Source organism: Euphorbia lathyris, chromosome 1, assembly GCF_963576675.1.
Source record: "Euphorbia lathyris chromosome 1, ddEupLath1.1, whole genome shotgun sequence".
Lineage (NCBI taxonomy): Eukaryota > Viridiplantae > Streptophyta > Magnoliopsida > Malpighiales > Euphorbiaceae > Euphorbia > Euphorbia lathyris.
The window spans coordinates 43,901,539-43,921,251 of NC_088910.1; the positions used below are offsets into that span (position 1 = coordinate 43,901,539).

Sequence of the window (19,713 nt, forward strand, 5' to 3'; positions counted from 1 at the left end):
TATTAACTGTCATCCCTAACCTTTTCATTAACCAGAAACCTTTCATCTTCAAGCTTCCATCACATTTAAAGGATCAAACACATTTGAAAAAGGTAATTCTTTCAAACTCCACATCGCAGACGAACCATCTTTACGAAGAAGAACATGGTGGTTGTGTAAGAAAAGCGGGGATTGTTTTGCTACTGGTTCAGCTTACTCTGTTTTACAAGGTTCAAACGCATACTCTGTTTATTTTTTATTCTTTCTACTTGTAGTGATTGTTTTGCATGTTCGGTGTTATAGATACAAATGGGTTTCAAAAGGGGGGAAATGGGTTTTGCAGGGTGATAATATGGGTTTTGTACAGTGATTAAGTGGGTTACGCAATAAGTTTCATTATTGTCGATTGAACTCCTTTTGCTAAATGTTGTTTTTAACTATCGATTGAACCTGTATTAGCCGTTTCAATGGATTAATCATTTTTTTTTGTTTATCGTTTCAATCGCGATGTTGTTTTGTTTATCGTTTACCGCGATTATCGTTTCTATACTGTTGCTTAATCGATTGAACCTGTGTTTATCATTTCAATACGTTTGATTATCGTTTCATACTTTTGTTTATAGTATAGCATGTTTATCGTTTACCATGTTTAATGTCTTGTTGGATAAGTGTTTCTTTGTTTCAAGCCAATGGGCACTCTGTTTAATGTTAGTTTATGTTTGTATAGTTGATGATGCTCTATTTGGATATGTGATTATTTGTTTATGTTTACTCATTTTGACCAACTGCTTGTTTGCCTGTTGCTGAGTAATGTGTACTCATATTGGACAATTGGTTATTGCTGAGTATGGACAATTGCTTGTTTGCATGTTGTTGATTAATGTTTACTCTTGTTGGACGATTGCTTATTACTGAGTATTGATGTTTACTCTGTCTATTGATGATTTATAGTTGGATATCTGTTGCTTTGTTAGTCTTGGTTAATGTTGGTCTTGGTTAATCTCTTTATGGATAATTGCAATTGTGGTTTAAAAATCATGTTTATTTCGTATAGGTGGTGATAATGTTTAAGTATGTCAAGTTAATCATACATCATGGAGGCAAATGGGACATTACAGAGGATGATATGGTCTACAATGGGGGTAGTATCAAGATAATAGAGGAGACGGACGTGGACTACTTATCATTATTTGAACTACAAACTATTGGGTTTGAGCTGGGTTATGCAAATTGCTGTCAGATATGGTTTAAGATATGGGGACTGCGAGGTGAGATAGCGTATGAGGAAATAACATCGGACAAAGACATATTCAACATGTTTGATTACAATAAGCCGCTTAAGACGTATGATCTGTTCTACCAAGAAGTAGTGCCTGTTGCAGTTGTAAATGAAAACCAACCAGCCCCACAGCCAAACTATCCAGAGCCACAAACACCAATCCATCCAGAGCCACAACCCCAAGAAGCACAATCACCCCCACCTATGCAAACTGAACCACACTCACCACAACCTTTTGAAACTGAACCACAATCACCTATGCAAACTGAGCCACAAACATCAATCCATCCAGAGCCACAACCCCAAGATGCACAATCACCCCCACCTATACAAACTGAACCACACTCACCACAACCTTTTGAAACTGAACCACAATCACCTATGCAAACTGAGCCACAAACATCAATCCATCCAGAGCCACAACCCCAAGATGCACAATCACCCCCACCTATGCAAACTGAGCCACAATCACCATTTCATCAACAGACACAAACTGAACCACAAACACCAATTGGGACTCAGCAATCACCACAACCTTTTGATGATCCACATGAAGATCCATCTGAGCAATCAAACAATGATGCTAGCACTGGGGAAGATGATTCTGATGATGGCGACTATGACTATACTAGGGATGAGGTTGATAGTGACACCACTGATGTTGAATTGGACTTGAGTGAAGAGTTTGTGGATCTAGAGGGGAGTGATGATGACATATTCCAAAACTACACAAGATATGTTGATGGAGCAGAGGGAGATCGACAAGAAGGTGAAAGTCAAGCTGGTGCTGAACCTGCCCTGAATGAAGAAGACTTTCAGGAATTCAATGAGAGCCCGTGTGATGAAGATGACTTGCACAGCTTGAGTGAGTCTTCTGATGATGGTAACCCTAAATTTGAAGAATTTAATGAAGTCACAGGGATGGCAGATCCTAAGTTGTCTTTGGGTATGAGGTTCTCGAACGTTTATGTGTATAGGAAGGCACTGAAGGAGTGGGCAGTGAAGCAAGGATTTGATTATAAGTTGAGCAGGAATACTAAAACAACTGTGACTGCCATATGCAAGCAGAAATGTGGTTTTAAGGTACATGCATCTTCAATGAGAAGGACAAGGACATTCCAGATAAAAACTTTCAAGCCAAAACATGAGTGTCCAAGGGACAATGTCAATCGATTGGTTGGGTCAGCTTACATTGCTGAAAAGTATAGGTCAGATTTGCGGGAAAATAAAGACTGGAGCGTGGAGGCAATGCAGATGAAGATCTAGAGGGAGTTAGGAACCGAAGTTAAACCTTCTAAATGCTATAGGGCAAAGAGAAGGGCCGCAAAACACTTTGAAGGTGACCTTACATTGCAGTATAAGCGGTTGTATGATTACGCAGAAATGATCAAGGTATCAAATCCTGGAAGCTTGATCAAAATTCAGACAGAGCTGCAGTTTTTGGAACACACATGTGAAGCAAGTGCATCAAATGCTATACCTATGGAGATTGTTGTTTTTCAGTACATGTATGTGCGGTTTACAGCTTAAAAACAAGGGTATTTTGCTGGAATGAGGCCATTAATTGGTCTGGATGGATGCTTTCTCAAATCACCAATGGGTGGCCAACTGTTATGTGCTGTTGCTAGAGATGGTAATGAGAACATGTTCCCATTAGCACTTGGATGTGTGGACATAGAGTGCAAAGCCTCTTGGCAATGGTTTTTGGAATTATTGGTTTCTGATTTTGGTACACCACTTGAGACCAAATGGGTCTTCATGTCAGAGCAGCAAAAGGTACGTCCTTAAATTTGATTGACTATTGTAATTAATTAGATATGAGTGTTTAATGTCATTCATTGAATCTAATTACTTTTGTTTGTTTATTGTTTGGTCAATATTAGGGGTTGGTAGAGACAATGAACACAGTCATGCCAAGTATAGAGCACAGGTTTTGTGTAACGCATATGTGGGAGAACATGAAGTTGCAATTCAAAGGGACAGAATACAAGAATCTATTGTGGAGGGCAGCAGGAGCTAGTACTGAACGTTCATGGGAATTCCATATGCAAGCAATTAAAAACCTTGACGAGTCTGCTTACAATTGGGTTATGAAGCATGATCCAAAGATATGGGCACGATGTCATTTCTCTACTCACACGAAATCGGATGCGTTGCAGAATAACATATGTGAGTCATTCAATGCCTATATCAAGTTAGCTAGAAACTTACATGTTCTTGCAATGTTTGAGTGGATAAGAAAAAGGATTATGAAAAGATACCATATTAATTCAGAAGGGATGAAAAGGTACAAGAGGGATATTTGCCCTGCAATTCAAGAGCAATTGGAAAAGCTGAAGATTGAAGCTAGGAACTGTTTCTGTACTGCAGCGGGTCAAGATAAATGCTCTGTGGATTGTTATGACACCACATCTGTTGTGGATTTGGGAGCTAGGACTTGCAGTTGTAGGTTGTGGCAATTGTCAAGAGTGCCTTGCAAGCATGCTATCTCTGCCATATACACTAATAGAGAGAAGCCTGAATCTTATGTTGATAGATACTTCTCCAAGGATGTGTACTTAGGAGTGTATAGTCATGTAATTAACCCTATCCCTAGTCATGAAGAGTGGGTGAGGACTGAATTACCAGACATACATCCATGGGTTGTTAAGAAACCATCAGGGCGTCCCAAGAAGAAGAGGAACAGGCAAGCAGATGAGCCACGCAACCCATTCAAAGTTACAAGGGCTGGTGGTAAAATTCTACGTGGTAGATGCAAGATGGAAGGGCATAATTCTAGGGGATGTAAGGCAGCCATTACCGGAGAGACGGCTTGGTAGAGACGAATCCGAAAGGAGAGAAATAAACGTTTGGGTAATACCGGAGAGGTACATGCATATAAATGTGTTTGTGTGGTTTATATGAAGTTGAAATTGTTGAATGTATGTGGATTAAATGGTGAATTTATGAGTTGATTGCTTATGTTGTTTACATGTATATTTACAAGGTATCTCCATTAAGGAGGAGAGCCAGACCTAGGAGGAACCAAACTACAACTGGCCAATCTTCACATACAGGGCAATCACAGCCAGCTCCAACTGCATCAGGCCATGCTTCACAGCCAGTTCAAACTGCAATAGGCCAAACTTCACAGCCAGTTCAAACTTCAACAGGCCAAACTTCACAGCCAGCTCCAACTGCAACAGGGCAGGCTTCCCAGCTAGCTCTAATTGCAACAGGGCAGACTTCCCAGCCAGCTCCAACTGCAACAGGGCATGCTTCCCAGCCAGCTCCAAATGCAATGCAGTCTTCACAGCCAGCACGTACCACAAGGCATTCCTCACAACCAACTCCTACAACAAGTGTGTTCAGAAACTTCAGAAGGGCAAGTGAATTACTAGGCATTGCCAATGCTAGCGGACAGAAGAAACGGAAGACTAAGAAAAATTAGAATGTTATAGGATATGCTGTTTTGTTCGATTTTGTAGCTACTTTCTAGCTATTTTGGTTCCAATGTGGACAGTTTTTTGTTTTGTAACCCAAATGCATACTTTGCTATGTTTGGCATGCTTGAATTGTGGGGAAGTCACATGTATTGCGTGGTACCCATTTTTTTATGTTGAACAGTTGTGTTGAAGTAATGCAAATGGTCATTTCGTATCTTAATTGTGCTGGATATTTGCTCTGTTTTTGGACGAAGCTATGCACAAAGCTACTTGTCCGAATTGTAATTCCACAAACCTATACACAAAGCATCTAAATTGCACAAAAATAAACCTATGCACAAAGCCATTACTCTCAAATGTAATTGCACAAATAAACCATATATCATGATCACAAGCTGGACATTAACCATTACCACTAAAGCCATTACTCACAAAAATAAACCTATGCATAAAGCCATTACTCTCAAATGTAATTGCACAAATAAACCATATACCATGATCACAAGCTGTACATTAACCATTACCACTAAAGCCATTACTCACAAAAATAAACCTATGCACAAAGCCATTACTCTCAAATGTAATTGCACAAATAAACTATATACCATGATCACAAGCTGGACATTAACCATTACCACTAAAGCCAATAGTCACAAATGTAATTGAACAAAGCTGAATCATAAATATTACCAAAATTCAGATTCAAAACACATTCATCTTGTTTAACACCCTAAACTTTTAGTCTGACAACTTCTTCACCACCTCTACCCTTTCAATATTAACACCCAACACAATTGCTATTACAAAAATTGCTAAAATGAAATATCCACTAAACTTCAGGCTGTTAACTACATCAAATTTTCTTTTCCTGGTAAACTCCAACTTCAGTGCCTCTGTTTCCTCCATCTTCGTCTGCAGCTCTAACTCCATTTTATGATTTAGAACCTTACACCTATTGAGTTCCACCTCCATCTCTGCCAACCTTGCATAAGCTTCTTCCATCTGTTCCTCACAGTCCTTCATTTTTTGCTTCAGCTGCTGAATAACCTCCCTCCCTCTGTCACATATTGGATGATCTAACCATACGAAATAATCACATTTCGCTTGTTCCCTGTATCTGCCACAACCAACAAATCTTCGACCAAAATTAGCATTAGTTGAAGCTGTTCGAACAGGGGATATCAAGCCACATCGACATTTCATTAAATTCTCAGTGTCTGTTCTGCTACCCAAAGACGAGTCAACACTTGAAGCCATTGCAGACTATCGATTACACGCACCAATTCAAAGACCGTATCAATCGTAACCCAGAAAAAGTTGAGAAGAAATCACCAAGCAGTTAAATTAGGGTTGAGAAGAAATTACGAAGCAGTTAAATTAGGGTTTAGCAAACATACCAGTTCGTCCCACCTTCGCCAGATGATTTCAGCAGTAGAATCGACTCCGTTGTTTCGTGCTTTTTGCTTTTCAATTTAGGGATTTCACAGACTAGGATTTAGGGATTCGATTTTCATAAATTGGGGGTTTATTATTTGTAATCTCGTGTATTTATAAGAGTTACCCATATTTTGTCTTCCAAAAATGCCCCCAGCAGTCACATGCCTTTTTTTTGCCAGATCATCACTTCTAACGGCGTTTCCCTGATTTACCCCTCTTTGCTAACGGAATGAAGTTCAAGGCACCAACTTGCAAACTTTTAAACCACAGGGGCGCACTTCGAAAATGGGCCAAACCACAAGGTTTATTTTTGTACTTTTCCCTTTAATATATATACAATTTTTATGGTGTCATCTATTTCGATTTTGATTGCTTTTTCTTTTGTTAAGACGTCAAACCATTTTATTATCCCCTTATTCCGATTAATTTTGTTTTTGTTAATTCTCATTTCAATTAAACTAAAAATTAACTCATTGCTTTTAAATAAACTTAAAAATTATAGTAGTGAATTTATCATATCAATGAATAAAAATACGATTTAAAAAAATAGATTTTTTTTGAAACAAACATAATAGATATATTAATATGAATCAGCAAACAACAAATGCAAAATAAAATCCGGAGGGAAAATACCCCACTTCGTTAATTCTGACAAAGAATGATGTGCATGAGCAAGAGCATTAGCAACCTCATTCACAGAACGAGCAACAAACTTGACAGCTACGTCATTAAAAGAAACTAAGAACCTCTTACAATCCTCAATTAGAGTGTCATAGGCAGACCGATAACGCGGTCTATGAATATCTTCAACCACAGTCAGCGCATCAGACTCAATAATCAACCTATCAATTCCGCGATTCTTTGCCCAACTGAGTGCCTCCTTGATCCCTACCGCCTCAGCTTCCCTTGGGAGAAAATTTCCAAGCACTTTCTTCACCATTCCCGCACAAAAAACCCCTGCACTATCCCTCAACACAGCTCCAATTCCCATAACTCCCGAACCAGCTACGACGGAAGCATCGACGTTTAATTTTGAATATCCCATAGGCGGTCGCCTCCAGCGATCAATACTGTTCGGCGTAGCTGGTACCCAACAATTATTCGACACCAGCAGTTGTGCCGCCCGCCATGCCTGCAAACTCGAGCATGCCATCTGGAAAACCGTCTCTGCCCGCGGCCTCTCTCCATGCCAGATCAACCGATTTCGACAATACCAGATATTTGAAATAACTGATGCCCATAAACAGCACTTATCCATTGACAATGAATTCAGCAGTTCACCCATCCATTCTAAAAAACATTTCATTGCTATGACGAAATCCTCGTCCAAAATCAGCATAACTCCATACAGCACGTGCAAAACGGCATTTCTTAAAAATATGCAGACTTGTTTCCTGCTCCTCACTGCAGAATCCGCATAAACCAGACAATACAACTGCTCGCCGAGCAAGATTCGCCGCCATAGGTATAACTTCATGACACGCTCTCCAAACCAGATTCTTTATTTTTTCAGGCACCCACAATTTCCATAACTTCCTCCAAACCCCGATATTCCCATTCACAACTTCATTAACAGCCAACTTATAACAACTTTTTACAGTATATTCGCCATTCTGTTCATAACACCAGTACCAGTCATGGGAATTATCATTTGTGGATAAAGGAATACTGAGGATATTGTTAGCATTATGAGGGTTGAAAATATCCAAAATAACCTCAGAATCCCACGCTCGCCTTTCAATGCAAAAAAGTGACGAGACCGGTGCTTGCAGAATATGATCAGGAAGCGCAGTGGTTGGCCGACCTGCAGCATTCTTTGGAATCCATGCATCCTCCCCAATCCTCAAATTAACTCCATTGCCCACACGTCTTCTACATCCCCGCATCAAAACCTGAGTCGCCTCCCATATACTGCTCCACACATAACTTGGATTTCGACCCTTAAGTGACTGGGTAAAATCCGTATGAGGAAAATAGCGAGCCTTTAACAGTCGTGACACTAAGGCATGCGGCTTCGTCAAAATTCACCATCCCTGCTTCCCAAGCATCGCCATATTAAATTCATGGAGTTTCTTAAAACCCATGCCGCCCTCCTCTTTATCCACACACATCCTCTCCCAACTCATCCATCTTATCCCAAAATTGCCATTACACCACCAGAACATATTAAACATCCATTCTAATTCACGACAAACCCCAAGAGGAAAAAGAAACACATTCATGGCATAATTAGGTAAAGCTTGTAATACAGTTTTCAGGAGAATTGCTTTACCAACTCTAGACAGTAGCCTATTATGTCAAGCTTGAATACGATCCCACGCACGGCTCTTAACAAAACGTAGAATCGTGGATTTATTTTGCCCCACCATTGACGGAAGACCAATGTATCTCCCCTGATCAGTTGTTTCTTACACTCCCAGGACATTACACATTGCAATTCGAACCTCCCTCGCCACCTTTCGACTAAACATGATAGCCGACTTATTGAAATTCACGACTTGTCCCGATGCGAGTTCATACTCATTCAACACCTCCTGCACCGCCTCACATTCATCCACATCAGCCTTGAAAAACAGATAACAGTCATCCGCAAAAAATAGATGGCTAACCACAGGGGCATTTCGCGCGATCCGACAACCATGCCAAAGCCCATCTCGTTCTTTCTGACGAATCAGCCCACTCAACCGTTCAACACAAATGATAAAAAGATACAGGGAGAGAGGATCACCCTGTCGTACACCTCGATAGGGTACAATCGGACCAATTTCTTGACCTTCCGTAACAACATGATACTTCACAGTAGTAATACACTTCAGAACACGATTTAGCCATACCTCAGAAAATCCAAACTTCATCAATATGGCTCGAACAAAGCTCCACTCAAGCCGATCATACGCTTTACTCATATCAATCTTTAGCGCAACAGAACCAAATCTCCCTTGTGTCTGTCTGTTAAGGTAATGGGTTGTTTCAAAAGCAATAATTATATTATCAGTGATCAGCCTACCAGGCACAAAAGCACTTTGAGCTTCAGAAATCATGCCATTTAATAGAGGTTGCAGCCGATTGGCAATCACCTTTGCAAGAACTCTATACAACACATTACAGAGAGAAATCGGCCTAAAATCCATCATCGTTTCAGGCTGCTTCTTTTTTGGAATCAGCACAATGTTGGTATCATTTACTGTTGGCGGAAGAGTCCCCGAATCCATATAATCCCGGCAAAATTTAACCACATCAGGCCCAATTATTGACCAGAATGTCTGATAGAACGCAGGATTCATACCATCAGGTCCTGGTGCCTTATCTGGATGCATACTAAAAACTGCTTTCCGAACCTCTTGTTCACTCACTTCCTGTATCAGTTCAGCATTTTGCTCTTCAGAAATTACCGCTTGGATATTATCTAAAGTATCCATGGAAAATGAATTCGCTGATTGAAACAGGTCCTGAAAGTATGATTTTATAACACCATCCATTCCACTCTCCCAATTCTGCCAATTTCCATTCTCATCCCTCAACTTTTCAATTTTATTCATCCTCCTTCGACCATTTGCAAAGGCGTGAAAAAAACGCGTATTAGCGTCTCCCATCTTAAGCCAATATGCCTTCGATCTTTGTTTCCAGAAAACCTCCATTTGGCCCAGTACCTGAAAATACACTTCATGTTTCTCTTTGAACAATTTCACCCCATCCATATCCCGTCGACATCGTAATTGAGCCAAATCGTTCTTTACTTGAACCATTTTATGCTTTAACGTACTCAAATAGTCTTTGCCCCAATTCCATAAATTCCGCCACACTCCTCAATTTTTACCAAAATCTGATCAGATCCACAGCCTCTCCAAGCATCCTCAACAATGCTACGACAACACCCATTCTGTAGCCATGAATTTTCAAACTTGAATTTTTTGACCCAAACCCTCTTGCTTTGCTGTTGAAGGGACAACAAGAGTGGCAAATGATCAGATGAAGTAAAATTCAATACTTTAACTTCAGCATTCGGAAACAAATTCAGCCATGTCTGTGATGCTAAACCACGATCAAGGCGTTCCTCAACCCATCGGTCCATTCCTCTACCCCGCTCCCATGTAAACGGATGACCTACAAAGCCCAAGTCCACTAACCCGCTCTGCACAACAGCCTCTCTGAACCCGTCAATCAAACTTTGAGGATGAACCCGCCATCCCCGCTTCTCCTCCTGAGAAAGCAAATCATTAAAATCTCCCAAACAACACCAGGGTAATTCTGATTGCTCAGCCAGACAACACAACCTCCGCCATGAATTTGACCGATTTGGTCGTTCTGGATCCCCATAATACCCAGTGAAACGCCAAACAGATTGGGAAACCAGAATCATATGAACATCAATAAAATTTCTATGCGTTTCAATAACTTGTACCATCTCAGCCTCCCTCCAAATTAGACCCAGACCCCCACTCTGGCCTACCGAATCCATACCAATACATCCCGCATAGCTTAGTCGTCATCGAATTGCATCCAAACGACTAAGACAGATTTTAGTTTCAGACAGAAAAATAATATCCGGTTTATACTGACGGACAATATCCACAAGAACGCCTACTGCACGTGAGTTGCCTATCCCACGGCAGTTCCAGGCCAAGATACTCATAATATCAGGCGGGCCTGTCCAGCAGAGCCCGCCCCGACCCGTTTTTTGGGCCCAATGGATTAGTAATAATTGCCACTACATCAACCCCCACTTGAGAACTACCTTCCCTGCGCCTCTTCTTTGTGTCACCCACGCCTACATCCCCCATGTTCTCCTTACCACTGGCAGTTGTAACTGAATTAGTTACTGTCAAAATCGCATCAGAACTGCCCCTAGCCTGCTCCATTACTCTTGCCCCTCCCCCATTTGGCGGCACCACATCACTCACACTACCTCCGCTGCCTTCATTCTCAACCGTCGGCCCGGTAACTGATCCGCCCCCTACAGCGCCACCTCCTTCATCGGTCTGGCGACCCTGTACAGGTTCCATTGGACTAATCAGCCATTTCGAGCCCTTGGCGATTTGCTTACGGCTATGTTGTGCGAGCATATATGTCCCATATGGCTTTTCAAGCATGCCATCGGGCGATTCATACAACTTTGGACAGGCATATTCTGTATGATCCAACAAACCACACACAAAGCAAAACTTACGGAGTCGCTCATATTTGAAATCCGATTTCAAATATGAGCGACTCCGTAAGTTTTGCTTTGTGTGTGGTTTGTTGGATCATACAGAATATGCCTGTCCAAAGTTGTATGAATCGCCCGATGGCAAGGGGTAGAGTTGGAAATTCGATTTTTTTTTAATTTTTCTCTCTCCTCTTCTTCTCCTTCCTCCTCCTCCTTCTTCTTCTTCCTTCTTCTCCTCTTCCTCCTTCTTCCTTCTTCTTCTCCTTCTTCCTTATTCTTCTTCCCCCTCCTTCTTCCCCCTCCTTCTTCTTCTTCCTCCTCCTTCTACCTTTTTTTTTCTTTTTTTGTAAGTTTCGAAAAATTCCAGATTTCTGGAAAATTTCCAGAAATCTGGAATTTTTCCAGATTTCCGAAAATCTCATCGCGCAGAAAATCCTTTACTCGATCGAATGTGAGATGAGGAGTTGTCCGTACACTCGCGGTTTGCAAGCCAAACGACGTTCACAATCTGAACAAAAATCCGTACGAGCAAATACACAATCACGAGAATCAAACGCTGTACACTACACACCAGATACTTGAGTCATGGATTCAGGTAACTAAAGAGGTAATTAAACGCGTAATTGAAAGAATCGAGGCGAAGAAATTTGAAATGGCATCAAGCGATTGCTACATGCTAGAGAGAATCTGGAAACTACTATCGGAAATAGAGGATTTACATCTGTTAATGGATCCAGATGATTTCCTGAAACTGAAAACCAGCTGTTAATGCGATCGCTGGACGAAACGGAAGCTTTCTGTTTCAGATCAAGATCGCTGGTAGAGATTACGAAATCGTGCAATGAAAATTCCAGATTTCTGGAAGAAGGAGAAGAAGAAGGAAGAAGAAGGAGGAGAAGAAGGAGGAAGAGGAGAAGAAGGAAGAAGAAGAAGGAGGAGGAGGAAAGAGAAGAAGAGGAGAGAGAAAAATTAAAAAAATAATAAAAAAAAAAATTCGAATTTCCAACTCTACCCCTTACCACGTCAGCATTTTTAACGGTGTTAAAGCCTTTTCCGTTTTTCGGGTAACGGCGAAACCACGAGCCTTTTTTTTGTAAAACTAAACCACAAGGGTTTTTTTGGAACAACATCAAACCACATGGGTTTTTTTTTTGGAATTTACCCTTTATTTTAATTAAAAGTGGGTTCTTGCTAAGTAATAGTATATGATAGCTTAATTAATAATATCATTAAATTTTTTGAAAGTGTATAAATATATATAATTTGAGGAGTCAACCAACTAACTTTGTGAATGCAGCACTTGATTCACTTTTCTCTTTTGACAACTTCCACTGGGCGTGTGTATTGTTTATTTTATTCTTTCTTTTTCTTTTTGAAGAAGAATTCTTTTCTTTTATTACATTCATCAGAACATTTACTAGCAAGAATAATATTATGGGACAAAAAAGAAAAAGGTTCTTGTTAATTATCTTATCAAACAACTTATTTGTCCCATAAATTCAATGATTATGCTTCTTAATTAATATATAAACTAGTAGAAAATCCGCACATTACACACAGTGGCGAATATAAGATAGATTCGTTAGGAGGCTAATTTTACACTTGCATACGTAAAAAAAATTTTACTAAATAGATTGTACTCAAAATTTTCCGAATATATAGTTGTTATCATATGAGAGGTCCAGAACCAATTTTTACGTATCAATGTAAAACTTCTCAAAATTAAGGTTGGGACATTTGAAACAAACTTTGAAAAATTTATCATCTATCATATATTAAATAGTTGAATTTTGTAATTAAATGCAACTCAATGAGTTAATTAACTACTCTGAATCTTAATTAAATACAACCTCGATGAGTTAGTTTTCTATTAATCATATAACAATCCCCAATTTATGAAATTCTCAATTTATCAAATACTCAATCAAAGTTCTAGATCAAATCATCAATTTATCAAATACCCAATTAAAGTTCTAGGTCAGATCTCCAATTTATAAAATATACAATCAAAGTTTAACCAAATCACTAATTTAGCACCCACAGCCTCAAACTTTTATGCAGACATGAGGGTCGAAACTACCATTGGGCATGATGGTTTAGACAGCGAATGGATCTGAGCCCCCCTTATTTGCCCTGATTATATAGGATATTTAATCATTTTATGTTTGATAGTGTTCGAAAGTAATTCCTTTATTGATTTTGATTTATAATAATCAATATATATACAATGATAATAACATAAATTTAGGTTATTAAAGATACATTTTCCTAATTTTAGAAGATATGGAGAGCCAATAGTCAAATATATCAAAAAATACATTTTCCTAATGCTTTTCCTTATTCTTATTTTTTCTTGCTCTCTTCTTTTTCTTCAAACTCTTTTCGATCTCAGGTTGATAAGGTTCATGTATCTGCTTAGTACTTCTTGTCTGACGTATAAACTTGAACTTAATACCTGTAAATGGAAAGAATAGTGTAAGTCTATAAATCAAAATTCAGAATAAAACAATAATAATTGAGTAAGTCAATTTGGCATCCCCCTGCAACGGTGTCAAAAACTTATCAGGTGAATTCCGCAAGTGCACGGTTTCGCGTGTAGTAATAAAAGATATCGATCCCACATGAAATGCTATTGACTGTTAATGTATATTATTTACTAATTTATTTTCTTTTGCTTTATAGAAAATCATTAGTTTGGTAAATTGTTTCACTTTAACTTATATTAAATCTAAACTAATTTCTATGATTTATTTCCATGCATAGCTCGGGATACGTTGATGGTTTTATTAAGTATTAACCTACTAACAGGGTCGTCTTAAACATTTTTTGGGTTTTGTGCTAAATGAAAAAATAATTGGGTCATATTCAATACAAAATTAATACTTTCATATAATAATAATGTTTCTATAAAATGAAACACCAAAATACTTTTACAGTATTTTTCACATGGACCCTGATAATCACGTGAATTTGGTCATTCACCGTTAGATGTAGGCTGATTAAATCTAAGCCTTAGGATGCTTTGAATCTCCACCTTAGGATTTTAATTAGCCTACATCTAACGGTGAATGACCAAATTCACCGTGGTCATTAGGGTCCATGTGAACACTACTGATACTTTTAACTTGATTTTTAACGTAATAAATATAATAAAAATAATTAAATTAGATATTGTACAATAATAATAATAATAATAATAATTGGGCCCCTTAAGGCTCTTAGAGCGTTAGTTTTCTGGATGAGTTAATATTCACTTAATTTTTCACATAATAATTAATAATAATAATTTATTTAGATTTGTATAATAAAAAAAATTGGGCCCTCTTAAAATTGGGGCCCCGTGCGGGAGAGCTCATTGTACACCCTTCTCCTACTCCCCTGACTGCTACTACCTTCAATCTGCATGCAGTTGTATCAGATGAAATAGACTTAATTCAATCTCTTGATCCAGGATTAAACGACTTAAGTGTTTTAAGATAAATAATTTTAATTCCTCGACCTAGATTATCATCCGCTTGTGGAAATTACACAAGAAATTGAGATTGAGTCGAAGAGCACTAAAAAGGCGGCTTGGGGCTAGGTCTTATTGTTCGTTTTGGTATTGGGGTCCGCCCTTTTCTTTCTTCTTTATCTTTATACATCTAGAGAACCACTCCAGGAATAACTTGCTTACCGGAGGATCTTCACTCAGAAATAGCGAAACGTTCACGATAAGACAGAACCTGACTATCGTAGTGAATTAGAATTATAAATTAAAAACGGAATAAGTTACGAATGTAATACAATTATCTTCTTTATAAACTGAATCTTTTCTATATTTATAAATTGATAATTATTCCTATATCTTGCTTATATGAATTTCCATAGAATATACATAAAGCAATAATGAATAATTTGCATTTGATTGATTTGTTTCTGAAGAACAAGTATTGACAATGTTGAACATTTGTAAAGAGTAAAGAATAAAGGGAAAAAGACTGTAACAGATGAGAGTATAAGGTTGTGAATCCTTTTACTGTCTTTGTAAGGTTTGTCAAGCCCCGGGATCGTCTTCTCTTTTGTATCTTCTTCTTTGTATCTCGAGGAAGTTTATCTCTCGACCTTACTTCCTTCGATGCTTGGATTTAAATCTCTAAGTTATTTCAATATCAGTGTTGTAAACCCTGATCCTGAAATATCTGTATATTTGTATCTTGATATATCTATATATCTTATGATTGATGTAGAATGTCCTTTTTATAGATGTAGGAAAGTCGTGTCCCTTGGAAAACATCCCTCCATAGAGATGTGGTGAACGGACGTGGCTAATGGCGAAGAGAAATGTTGATTCAGACGAAAGGATGTGCTTCAAGGATGAAAAATCATGTTTTTTGCTGAAAAAGTGTCTGTCACGAACAAGACAGCAGAGTCATGTTCGTGACATGAGGAAATCAGTCTTGTGTAGCAAAAATGTGCACTACAAGAAAAATAGTAATTAGCAATCAATGTTTGAAACCAGATTAAAATTGGTTGCAATATTGCCACCCATATGGTTGCAAAGCATTGTCATTGGTTGCAAATGTGAGAAGTAGATTTCTTAAATACATTTGAGACCAAAATTCTGGTTTCAAAGTTTTGTTGGTTGTAAAGATTGCAACCAGACACGTCTCAACATATATTTTCTGGTTGCAATTTATCTATGCCCTAAATTTCAATTTTATTAAACCCAATTTTAGAGAACAAAACTTGTTCATAAACCTGATTCCCATTTCTCCAAGCCAACAGTTAGGGCTGTAAACGAATCGAGCCGCTATTATGCATCATTTAGTGATCGGCTCGATACAAGTTCGATCAAGTTTGGCTAAAAAAAAAAACTCATGAAAGAAAAACGTTTATTTTTTTTTGTAGGTTTTTAAATCAAAACTATATAATTTTAAGTAATAATATTGTTTATATTTAATACTGTAATTATAATTTGATATTTAAAAAAAACAAAAAAATAATTTGATATATTTAAGTTAAATAATATTATAACACTTGCTAATATTTCTAATTATTTACTCTGTGTACCCAGTACGACTTATTAAAAAAAAAGTAATATTATTTTATAATTTGGTATATAAAAGAGTAAAGTAATGTTTTAGGGTTTTATACAGTTTTTCTTATCTCATTTCCGCCTCCATCGAACTGTTTTCTTCCTTCTTCCTCAGTTTTCCATTTTTGCTTCCACTGTCTTCTTCAATCCTCCATCTCTGGTCGACCGCCAAATCCTCTTTATCTCAGTTATCCATCTCTTGCCGACTGCAGTAAAACTCTTCACCTCAGTTTTCCTATCTCTCGCCGATCGCCGTAACCCTCTTCCCCAGTTCTCCATCTCTCACGGATCGTGAATCGTCTCAGTTTTCCACCAGTCACGTCAACTGAACTCGTAACTGCTATAAGGTGGGTTATCTTTATATTTTTTTATTTATACATCTGTCTTAAATTAGCGTTCCAAAATCCAATAGAAATATTGAAGTTCTTAATTCGAACTTTACCTCTGCTTGAGCTTGTTTATCTTCCTCTGTTTAGCTCAAAATCTTCATTCACTTTTCATCTTAATTTTATAGAAAAATTATACATTATGGTTCTGAGTTAGCCTCTGTTTCCATTCTGGTTTCTCTTATAAAGGTAGATTATTGTGTTTTAGGTTGCAGAAAATTGGGGGTTTTCACCAAGAGTGGACTTCTGAATTGCAATTGGTCAATGGTGGGGTTTTTATTTGTTGGCGAATATCTGGAGGCTTTTGGTTAATGGTGAGATTTTTCAAAATAGTATGTTATGCAACAACATCCTAATGTGATTTTTTTTTTAATTTCTTCCATTGCTTCACTGTTGGTTAGTATTATTTCAGTCAAATTGGAACTACATTGTACTTAAGCCTTGATTTAGGGTTAATTTTGATACTCATTTGAGCTGTATCTTACTAGAAAGAAGTTTTATTTCTGGTAGTAAATGGATGGATGTGTCATGCGTATCATATATGCCTACATTAGAAACGCCAGAATTAGTGAGAAATAAGTTAATGCACTATGGAGATAGGATTTTGAACCCCCTATAACAACCAGGAGTCAATAAACCATCTTGCAAACTTAATGAAAATAAATAAAAGGGGCACTATGGAGTTATAGAAGTGTAGAGATTGATGTATAGGTTTTGTTGTTTTCTTGATTATGTGTTCAGCTTTAATTCTCTTATCCATGATATTTTTGGATGCTTCTTTTTAAGGCAACTGGCACTTAAAACTTGTCTATTTGAATTCAGGTCATGTATTTTACTATTGCGGATGGCTTTCAAGTTTCAACTGGGTATTACTTAAGTGGAGTTGATAGGTATTTACACAATTATGAATATACTTTAGGGAAGTTGATAGATATTTACACAATTTATCAACGACTCCCCATATCCCATGAGAAGTTGAAATTGGCATCCCCTTACTACTTGTGTTTTCCTTAATTGAATTGCATATTCAACACATTTTTTGAATGTGCATGGCAGATATGACATTTAGCTTGAATGCCCTCCATGGGATGCATCAGATCAGGAAGGGTTTTTGGGCAGGAGCATATGATTCTAGTAATGCCCCTGCTTTTAGGAACTACACCATCAAAAAGGGAGATAAGATAGATTGATGGGAATTTGGTGTAAGCCTTGTACAAAGTCTTTTTTTTTTTTTGCTTAAAAGGCATCGCTTGCACACCTTATCTTATGTATTCCCTTTGTTATGGAAGGTAACGAGTTAAGTGGAAGTGGAGTTAGTGCAAGTGTCAGTGCTGAACTGTACGGGAGAGATGTAATCAGTCTTAAAAAGATCATCAATGATTTGTATAAGAACTCTGACATCAAACCTTCACTTGTAGCACGTGGAGGATTATTTTATAAGCTGTGGTATGCTAAGTTTCTTCAACTTTCTGGCACACGCAACTTCAATATTATGATTCATCACATATGCAACTTAGGTCCAGGTAGGCTGCTGTGGTGCCAAAATCATTTCATTGTGACTAAAATGAAGAATCTGTTTATGATGACTGCTATGTGTTGAAATATTACATAAGTTTCATGAAAGTTTAAAACACAGTTGATTTTATATGCACTGCTTTATAAGTCTTCTAAATCACGGTCTTATTGGTCACTGCTATACGATACTTCCTTTCATGAATTTGATTTGTTTGTTAATGTTATACACCCTGCCTGACAGTATCTTTGTGAAACTAAATTGCAACTTCAAACTTAGTAGACCGTAAGTCGGGACAGTATGTCGTTTCAGTTGCATCTCATTATTACCGGGACTGTATGTTTCTTCCTAGAAATACAAGAGTAACTCTTCATCTTTAGGTCCCAAAGTTAACTATTCAGTTACCTCTTATGCTAATACACAAACTCATCTTCAGTCTATACAGGATATGCTTAATGATTTCAAGAGTGGACTCATTTTTATAGAGCATCCAAAGTGCATAGATGAACGTCATCAATGGAAGGATCAATCACTTCAAGGTTTGCATTTGCGTGTTAATGCATGAGGTTAATGAGCTTCGAGGACGATCGATAGATATAGAGACACAAATTGGTCCATCTTTAAGGCAAATCCAAATCACTTTTGATCGACTTTACAACTTGGAGAGGATAGATTTTTTTTTGAAAGAGGGATCGACTTTACAACTTGGAGAGGATAGATTGTTTTTTGGAAAGAGGGTGGATATCGAACCCATGATCCCCACCCTAATTTGATATTAGAGTTGTACAGAGTTATATATGCTCATTTTGGTGATTATAGTATATGCCATGAATGTATGACTTGACTAGTTTATTATTATGAGACCTTAAGAATATGTGTATAATTTTAATTGTTTATTCGAAATGTTCTTTTGTTTATTAATTATATTGTCTGTTTTAGTAATTATATTGTTTGTTTTATCATGGAAAAAGTATATATATAAAAAAGTTGTCCAGAATTCAAAACAATGTCGTCACTAATCCGAAGGTATAATGTTGGTTGATGAAGTGAGCTGTCAACTTTCCGTCCAAAAACTTTGGTTGAAAAGTCGTCGGTGAAATTTGCAACCGGATTCTTTGCAACCAAAAGCTAGGTTCTAACAACATTGACATACAAATCTGAAGTTGGATATTGAAACCAAATAATGGTTGTAAAAAAACGGTTTGTAACTTTGCCACCAACTTACCAACCAATAAAGTGGTTGCAAACTTTGCTACCTTAAAGCTAGATTTGGTTTCAAAAATTTAGCAACCTAGCAATTACCAACCGATTCATTTTGGTTGCTAAAGATACAAATCTGGTTGCAAAAACGTGTTAGAGACCGATTTTGCAACCAGATTTTTGGTTGGTAATTACAGTTTTTCTTGTAGTGGTGACAGTTTAGTTATGAACATGACATGGACTTTTGTCCTTGGGGAGGGAAATTCATTTGTCA

The 19,713-nt window shown here is 37.8% G+C and overlaps 1 long non-coding RNA gene across 2 annotated transcripts; it reads left to right on the forward strand.

Annotated features, from left to right (window-relative positions):
- The first annotated feature begins 16,384 nt into the window (after window positions 1–16,384).
- On the forward strand, window positions 16,385–19,142 carry LOC136230310 (uncharacterized). Of its 2 annotated transcripts, none has more exons than XR_010689343.1 (6): window positions 16,385–16,687; window positions 16,935–17,040; window positions 17,549–17,616; window positions 17,783–17,928; window positions 18,016–18,249; window positions 18,676–19,142. It is a non-coding gene; the product is annotated as an uncharacterized lncRNA (long non-coding RNA). The 2 variants fall into 2 exon arrangements; XR_010689344.1 differs by having other exon boundaries at window positions 18,016–18,172.
- Window positions 19,143–19,713: the final 571 nt, after the last annotated feature.